The following is a 9,075-nucleotide window of genomic DNA, read 5'->3' as shown; positions in this document are numbered from 1 at the left end:
AAAACAAATTTACCCATGAGTAACCTAGGAGCTGCCAGCATCAATTAAAAATAAGTGGTGTAAAACAAATTGATGAAGGATAATTTTGATGCAACACTATTTCGGTTTATATAATGCCTTCCATCTCTAAAAATAAGCAGACCTGAATAACAAAAAAAAAAATTTCCCTAAGAAACAAACATTTGTTCCATTCAATAAAAACAAATTGCTTTTATGTTATCTGAAAGGGTTCAGTCAAACAGAAATATTGGCGTTGAACCACAACATTTGAATATTTTGGCAGAAGTACTTTTAAACCATTCCTTTACATGATTTAATAAAAATGGTGCTAGCACTGGAAAAGTAACAGAACGGAAAACTTTGCAATGTACAATCGAGTTACCATAAAATGTAAATAAGCTTTATTATGCTAATGGTTTCTATGGAACTTATCCCTTACTGCCCTTGAAATTATAAATTACAAAAAGATGAGTTTTAAAATAACATGACTCCAAAAGCTACAAAATATAATTTTCTATTTTAAAACGGTTGTCTCCAGATCAATAAGGAAAAGCTGTTTCTAAGTAAGTCATCAGAAATCCTTACGTACTGAGAGTACTTTTCAGGGCCAGTTTCCCACTCCTCACCCTGAGTTTAAGTTTCTTCTCATTATTCCTATTATGATTGCTCCAAATCTTCTCCATATTGCTTAGACCCAATGCTGCGTCCTCCACCTCTCCTCTTCTCTCCTCCCCAAATTCTCTATCTTCACACATCCTCTTCTTCCTCCCCATTTCTGTGCTCTTACTATTCCAGACTAACCCCAAGAAGCTCTTCCCTTATTCCAACTTCCCCTCTACCTGTTCCGATCCCCTGCTGCCCGCCCCGATGACAGCCTCAACACAGACTTCTCCCCCCTCACCTATGTTAAAAAAAACAGTCAACCAAGTAAATGTGAAGATCTAATTGGCTTTACTCAACCATTCATGAATTGGGAAGCATCCCATCTAGTAAACAGAAGAGCACTCTGATAGGCTGTACAAAATGGCAGGTTTTTATAGGCAGGGTGGTGGGGCAAGGAGGCTACTAGTGAAAGAAAAGAAAGGATTGTTTCAGGCCAGGTCACCTTCTTTTTGGGGAAAAGTGAAGGTCTATCATGCAGATTATCTCTTCTTCCTTTGGGGGGCAGGTGTGGGAAATGGAGAGGGCCCATGTGACAGATTACCTCATTGGTGCTGACCAGAATATTCCAGACTGGCTGATTGATTTCTTTCCTGTGGAAGTTGAAACTGCCAGTAGGTCAGGTGCTAAATCTAGGTTTGGTATGGGCTTTAGCACAAGGAATACCATTTGGGGCTTTTGGTTTTCTCTTTAACACCTACAATGGTGCTCTGGGCTCCTCCTCTCCCTTTCAAACCACCTAACAGACATCTGCATCCCTACAAGTCCCAAATTCACTTTCCTACAGAGGCCAGGGAGGTCATGCAAATGAGAGAAACGAGCTGGGCGGAAAGGATAAGCATCGGGGACAGGACCATGTGGTGAACCGGGAGAGGATGGTATTTCTAAGGTGGACAACCAATTGTTGCCAAGAGGAAGTGAACCCGCAGTGTCAGATCTTCCAGTTTTTCAACAGAAATCAAAAATTATGTTTCATATGAAACCTCCCAATTTATAAATGTTGAAAACTATTTTTTTAAGTCTCTGAATGCTATGGAGGACAACAATGTGAAGGCCAACCAAAGTACATTTGTGAGGCACGTGCACCACCACTTTATTGCCTCTGTCTACACTCCTCCACGTCCTCAGGGGCCTACTCCTTACTCGTTTCACAGTCTGGTTTCCAAACACCATATGCTGAAACTCAGTGCAACACTCTGGCTTCTTCTAGGTCCCCACCATCCCTAAACTGCCATGGCATTTGACACCAGTGACAGATACTGATGACCAACTCACACTTCTGAAGTTCCCTCTCTTGGTGACCCTGCCGTGGTGTTTTCCTGGTTCCTCTTCCCTCTCTGACTTCTTCCCCAGTCCCTCTTCTTACTCCTCACCTCCCTCATCCTTCTATACTGCCTTGTAGTATAGCGTGGGGAGGTTCACTTGGACAGAATGCCTGAACCACAAACTCCACAAGGGCAGTTTTCTTTTTTTTTTTAATGTAAATTTATTTATTTATTATTTTTATTTTTGGCTGCGTTGGGTCTCCGTTGCTGGACACGGGCTTTCTCTAGTTGTGGCAAGCGGGGGCTACTCTTCGTTGCGGTGTGCGGGCTTCTCATTGCGGTGGCTTCTCTTGTTGCAGAGCACAGGCTCTAGGCACAAGGGCTTCAGTAGTTGTGGCATGCGGGCTCAGTAGTTGTAGCTCACAGGCTCCAGACGCGCAGGCTCAGTAGTTGTGGCTCACGGGCCTAGTTGCTCCGCGGCATATGGGATCTTCCTGGACCAGGGCTTGAACCCGTGTCCCTGCATTGGCAGGCGGATTCTTAACCACTGCGCCACCAGGGAAGTCCCACAAGGGCAGTTTTCAACAGGACGATATAGTTTGAGCAGCAACAGTGCTTCCAACACAGAGGGCATATTTGGCTGTGTTTCTGATCCTTGAATGCATATTAAAATCCCCTGAAGCAGAGGAATGTATTTCATCTGGGTTGTAGCCTGGCCTCAGGATATTTTAAAAGCTCAACAGGTGAGTCTTATGCACAGCAAAGTTGAGCACCACTGGTATACATGGTGACTAAGTAAGTGGGTCATTACTCAAAATTGGTGGGTCTCACCTTGTGCATACTACTGCTTTCAGGGTCTGCCAGACATTGTGGCTCCACATATTCATTCAATCATGATTTCTGACTGCCAAGGTGTGCCCTGCACCACGGGCCTAAAGGAAGGCAATGGAAGGCTGAGCCCCCATGGGTGCCAAACATTCTCTCTCAGATTAGACCTTGTATGATCTGAGTAAACTCTTCTGTGAAAGTAAAAACTGTTTGTTTCATTGGAATATAATTTGTAGAACCTTCTATTACAGCAAGGCTTTTCCTTTGGCTTATAAATGGAAACCTTCCAAATTTGTTCTCTATCGCTCTAATTCTGAATACCCTCTTAAATTCTGCATTTCCAACCGCCTGGTGGACATTGCCACTTCTCTTCTCCCCACTACCCACATCTTCTCCTCCTGCCCATTTCCCATTATGATGTTTCCACACTCCTACCCGCTGGAGTGTGAAATCTTGACATAGTCCTGGACTCCTCCCTCTAGCTTCTCCCTTCTAATATTCATTCTTCTAGCTCACCTAATATTGATTCTTCTCTCACACTGTTTCTGCCATCTGGCTATGCCTCTCCATTCCCACCACACCTTCCAACTTAAGACATGGCTACTCCATGCCTGGCCTATGGCAATGGTCCTCAGTGCTCTCCCTGCTCCCAGCCTCTTCCTTAACCAATCCGTTGTACTCTGCGATTGTGTTTCCTCCTTCTTACAAACCCTTGTTGCACCGTGCAGGAATAAACTAAGACAGGCCTACAGCCTGGGTCTGCTGAGCTGTGTCACTCCACCACCCAGTCTCTTGAGTGAAGACTCAGAGATGTGCTGACCTTGATTTGCAACAGTTTCTTGCACCTGGTGAGTAGGCAGACCCAAGCCAGAGTCTACAGCACAGTCAGGCAGGTGGTCAGGAGGCTATAAATCCTGCCAAGAACGCAAAGGTGAACCTCTCACTCCTGGCCAAATGGTCACCCACAGAAGTAGAGTCAGCAGCACAGTGCCCTCTATAGGAACTTTGGGAGACCTATGCCTCCACCTGGGACCATGCCAAACAGTCTCCTGCCTTATGTAGTTACTTCCAAGTAGGGATGTTTCTGGATCTTTTGCCGCTGAAGAACTTTTCATCCTCTTATTGTGTCTATTGGTATCTTTCTATATTCCACATCACCCTCCCAAAGTGACAGCCCCACAGATTTCCAATACTCAACAACTAAGATCCATTCTCCTTGGGGCCGGCATTCCATGCCCTTCCCAGTCCATCATCACCAGTCCTTCTGGCCTTGTCTCCCACTACACCTGGGCTCTGGTCCTATTAGGCTGCTGGCAACATTCATTAAACCAAGAAGGATGTGAATCATGAGATGCCCCATCCAAAAACCTATGGCCTTCCATATTTTCCATTAAGCTAAGAAAACACAACACATCTGAAGCTAACACTCTAGCATAATGTGCAATGTTGGAAATTATAATGAAAACTAATCTTGTTGATTTTAATAAGTTCTGTCCATGTCTCGCTTTAACATTAAGATTATAATTTTACATAACACTTGATAGCACTTGAAAAAGCACTTTGCTTACATTATCTCTTTAATCCTCACAACAATCCTGTGAATATTTACAGATGAGAAAATGGAGACACAGATATTACTTTGATTTTCCCAAGGTCACACAATTTCTGGGAGGCACAGATGGTTTCCAATCCCACATCTCCTGATTTTAAAATCTCATTAACATTCTACTACCCAGTCTTGCTTTATTTACCAATGTAAATCTCCACAATGTTCACCTAAACCCACAATGAAAATTAATAAAACAAACTACTTACCTTTGAGAATTTCAGTGCAAAAGCTATGCTTTCTTGACACTGTTCTGATTCTTTTAGTGCTGTAATAAGGGGTATATGCCTCTCTACAGATCAGTGTCATTAGAAACCCCAACCAAGACTGGCCACAGATAGAGAAATGAAAGCTTGTAAAAAGCACTGGAATTGAACAAAAATGATAGTAATGAAAAGGTAGGAAGACAAACAGCATTTCAGCAACTACACTGTTCTGCACAGAAAGCTGCCCAGCATCAAATACTGGCCTCTTTATGTTGTCATGCAAACATCTAATCGCACCATTTACTTTCTATAGTGCTGAAGAGAGACCAAACAAGCCAAATGCCATTTCTTTATTGTCGTTTGCCATGGATTCTAACACTCAAAGAAAGGAGTAGAGATTATATAAAACTGCAAGAATCTACTCTGTTCTAATACTGGTGAAGGTAAATATGCATCCTTGGAAAAACCCTTGGCATCCAGACGGAATGTGGGGCTGGGAACAGCAGAAGTGAGTGAAGGAGGCATGGGATGAACTCCCAGGGCCTGACTCATGGAAAATGCGGGAAGGACTCAAATGGCTCCATTTATAAGTAATCAAATATGAACATTTTTCACAGAAAAAAATTTTACTCACTTTTAAAAAGAAATGCCTCCCATATCTTTGACTCAGCTATCCCACTTCTAGGAATTTACCTAAGAAGGAAACACACACACATACACACAAACACAAATCCATATGTGATAATCTCAACACACATACACACACGCACACACATCTACATGTGATAAAAGTCTTGGTTGAGATTGAGGAGGGTGTCAGAGGAAGACAACAAAGGGTTGAAAGAGATTTAATTTTTACTATCTCCTTTTGTACCTTTGGATTTTTGTCCAATTGAACACCTATAACCTATATAAGAAATTAACTAATTAAACAAAAAAAATTTTAATCCATGCTTCAAATACACATACTCTATAACCCAGAAATATCTCCTTTCAAAATATTTACAAATAAGCCCCAAGAAGTCTATACAAGGATATTTGGTGCAGTAACATTTGTAATACAAAAGATTAGATGGAATCTAACTTCCTTTCCATCAACAGGAGAATGGTTCAATAAATTCCAGCACTTCCATTCAATGTAAAACTCTGCAGCCATGAAAAAGAATAATATATCCACATGCAAAATACTCTGCAAAATAAATTGTTTTTTTAAAGCCAAGTGAAGAACAACATGTATAGCTTACTCCCATTTTTTTGTGAAAATAGAGAATATATAAATATGAACATTCCTGTATATACTTTCTATATAGAAGGAGACTAAGGAAACTAGTAACAGTGGTTAACAGTTGGGAGGGTTTCTGAGAGGTTGATGGTTTTCGGTGTATACGTTTTTTTTGTTTTTAATTTTTAGTCTTGGTATGCATTAATTTTTCAATCAAAAAAAGATCTTTTAAAAATCAGTGCCTCACCACAATGACACAAAGAAAACCCCCAGCAGCTACCTTTATCAATGAACTTTTTCTTTATTCACGAATCTGAGTAGACAATCAAGCATTATCTAAGGAACAGCAAGAATCCCAAAGAGAAGGACCAAGACGAGCAAAGAAAACAACTGACCTGATACAAAAGAAAGCTACTTAGTACTCCCAGAGATATTTGAGATGATATTATAACCTTCTCCCTCCAAAAAAGAAAGGAAATAGAAACCAAATTGTTCTTGGAAACTAAAAATATGACTGAGAAATATAAAAAGATCACACACATCATACAATCAAAAGAAAAGAGAAAATATGAAAGAAAAGTTGATACATAGAGGATAAATCCTCAAGAACACATACTTATCTCATAAAAGCTCCAGAAAGTAAGAAAAAAGAAATAGAGATAAAATAATGAAATATATGATTGAAAAAAATCTCCCAGAGCTGAAGAAAGACATGAGTCTTCATATGGAATCCCAGTGAAAGCAGAAAACATGAACAAATCCTTATGAAATTCAAGAATCCCAAGGATAAAGAGAAGGTTCCCAAAGACCTTCCTGAGGATGAAACAAACCAACAAAAGTTTCATACACAGGAATGAGAAACAGAATGGCATCAGATTTATCCTCAGTCACACTAAATGTTAGAAGACAGCCAAACAATGGCCTCAAATTCAGAGGAAGTAATATTGAAACTGAAATTCAATACCCAAGAATCCTATCAAATATGAGGGTAAGATAGATATAGTTTGAGACATAAAAAAATGAGAAAGTTTATTTCCCTTGTACCCTAATATGGTACGCTTGCACCTAATATGGTTAATCTATATTAAAGAAAAATTATGGTTAAGCAGCTAGACAATCTTAAGATATGATGCTTTCTTGCATAAAAAAGAAAAATAAAGTGTCAGGAGAAACAAATATGGAAAAGAATGAGGTCTAAATAAACAGTGGCATGATCTTGAAAAACTGACAGTGTTAAAAAAAAAAAGTCCATCTGAGCTTTGTGCTTAGAACATTCTTTATGAACAACACTAGTTTTGTGACATTAAGATTATAGCTTCTCCACAAGTCCAATCATACTATTTGGTTTTGCAAAGAAAATATTTATATAATCATAATATTATAAAAACTCTTTGTTTTCCATTTTCAGAATCAACCTACAGACCAACATGTAAGGTATAAATATATATTACCACACAGAATATAAATATATCTTGACAAAGTAAAAGTAATATATATGATGATAGTTGGGAGTTGGTTATATGGGAAGGGGAATTGGAAAGGATAGGAGTGCTACTTTCCTCATGTCAATCACAGGGAGCATGATTTTGTCTAAATCAGATCAAGAAATAGGGCTTAGGTGTATAATCTAAAGTTATAAAAGTAATCAATAGAAAAACTAAAATGTAATTAACCCAAATGAAGTTAGTGTGGTGGAGGTAGAAAGAAAATGTGAAAACAGACCTACATTCACCAATTTTTATGGCATGTGGTCAACTGACACTGTTCAAAGTTGACAGACCACCTTAATGAGTGTTTGGGAGACATTTTACATAAAAATTAATTTTTTTTATTTTTTTATTTTTTGTGTGTGTGTGCTTTAAATATGTGTTTGGGGGGAGGGGAACACACACTTCTACTCAATTAAGAGAAACATTTATACCGTCCAGGTCTTTTATTTTCTTTACACCCATCATGCCATAAATTCATAGGGAATGGGCTCCAACTGTTCAGGCTCCTTTCCATCGGTTCTCATGAAGTGTGCTTCTCTGGGTGGAGCAGGCTGGCGCTTCAGTTGAACCCAAGTACCTTTCTCTTTGGCTTCCTTCTTTTTTGGATCATTTTCCTTCACCCATTTCAGTAAGCTATCTCAGCTCTTAGAATGCTTAATATGATCGATATGCACATTAATTCTCTTGGCAAGAATCTTGCCCTTAACTTGTTTGTTTACAAGGATGCCAATAGCATGCTGGGTAACACTGTAGACTCTCTCAGTTTTGCCATGGTAACATTTGTGGGGCATTCCTTTTCGAACAGTGCCCATTCCCTCACTATCTACAGTATCACCTTTCTTGTAGATTCGCATGTATGTGGCCAAAGGAACAACTCCATGTTTTCTAAAAGGCCTAGAGAACATGTAGCAGGTGCCCCTCCTCTTTCCCTTTGTGTTGGTCATTTTGGCGAATTACTGGAAGATGGCGGTTCTGGCTGAAAGGAAAAATTAATTTTTAAACATTTCTCAGTGGCTTCCTCTGGGAAGTAAAGTTAGGCTGTAGGGCAAATAAGACTTTTCATTTTTGTTTTATCCACATTTATGCTATTTGAATTTTCACTTCAATGTTCTTATGCTTTTTTATAATTTTTTAAAATGTGCTTCTTATACAAATGGGCTGCCCCATAAACTCTAATCAAGACATTTATATAAGTATTATTATGACTGATTCTAACAATAATAATGAATAATAAATATATTTTACTGAGGGCATTTTATGTGCTAAAGGTTTAGTGAGCACTCCGATTGAATCATCACAACAATCATGTTATAGACACTATTATCTCTTTTATTTAATGCACAAGGAAACTAAGACTTAAGAGGTTAAGTAATTTTCCACAGTAACGCATCAAATAAGAAGCAAGAGGAGCTATGGCTTAAACTCAGGACTGTCTGACTTCAAAGTTCATGCTTAAAACCACTAACCCCGGAGATTAACCAAGATGGCGGAGTAGAAGGACGTGCTCTCACTCCCTCTTGCGAGAGCACCAGAATCACAACTGGCTTCTGGACAATCATTGACAGGAAGGCCCTGGACTTCACCAAGGAGGATACCCCACGTCCAAGGACAGAGGAGAAGCCACAGTGAGACGGTAGGAGGGGCGCAATCAGAGTAAAATCAAATCCCATAACTGCTGGGTGGGTGACTCACAGACTGGCGAACACTTATACCACAGAAGTCCACCCACTGGAGTGAAGCTTCTGAGCCCCACGTCAGGCTTCCCAACCTGGGGGTCCGGCTACGGGAGGAGGAATTC

The 9,075-nt window shown here is 39.9% G+C and overlaps 1 pseudogene across 1 annotated transcript; it reads right to left on the bottom strand.

Annotated features, from left to right (window-relative positions):
* Nucleotides 1-2,449: 2,449 nt before the first annotated feature.
* On the bottom strand, nt 2,450-8,740 carry LOC309634813 (large ribosomal subunit protein eL21 pseudogene; annotated as a pseudogene). The gene has a single exon. The product of its transcript is annotated as a large ribosomal subunit protein eL21 pseudogene (transcript).
* Between the last annotated feature and the right edge of the window lie 335 nt (nt 8,741-9,075).

This window comes from Balaenoptera borealis (assembly GCF_965194805.1).
Source record: "Balaenoptera borealis genome assembly, chromosome: 9".
Lineage (NCBI taxonomy): Eukaryota > Metazoa > Chordata > Mammalia > Artiodactyla > Balaenopteridae > Balaenoptera > Balaenoptera borealis.
The sequence above is the reverse complement of the archived record's forward strand: the minus strand, read 5'-3'. Positions and strand labels throughout refer to the sequence as shown.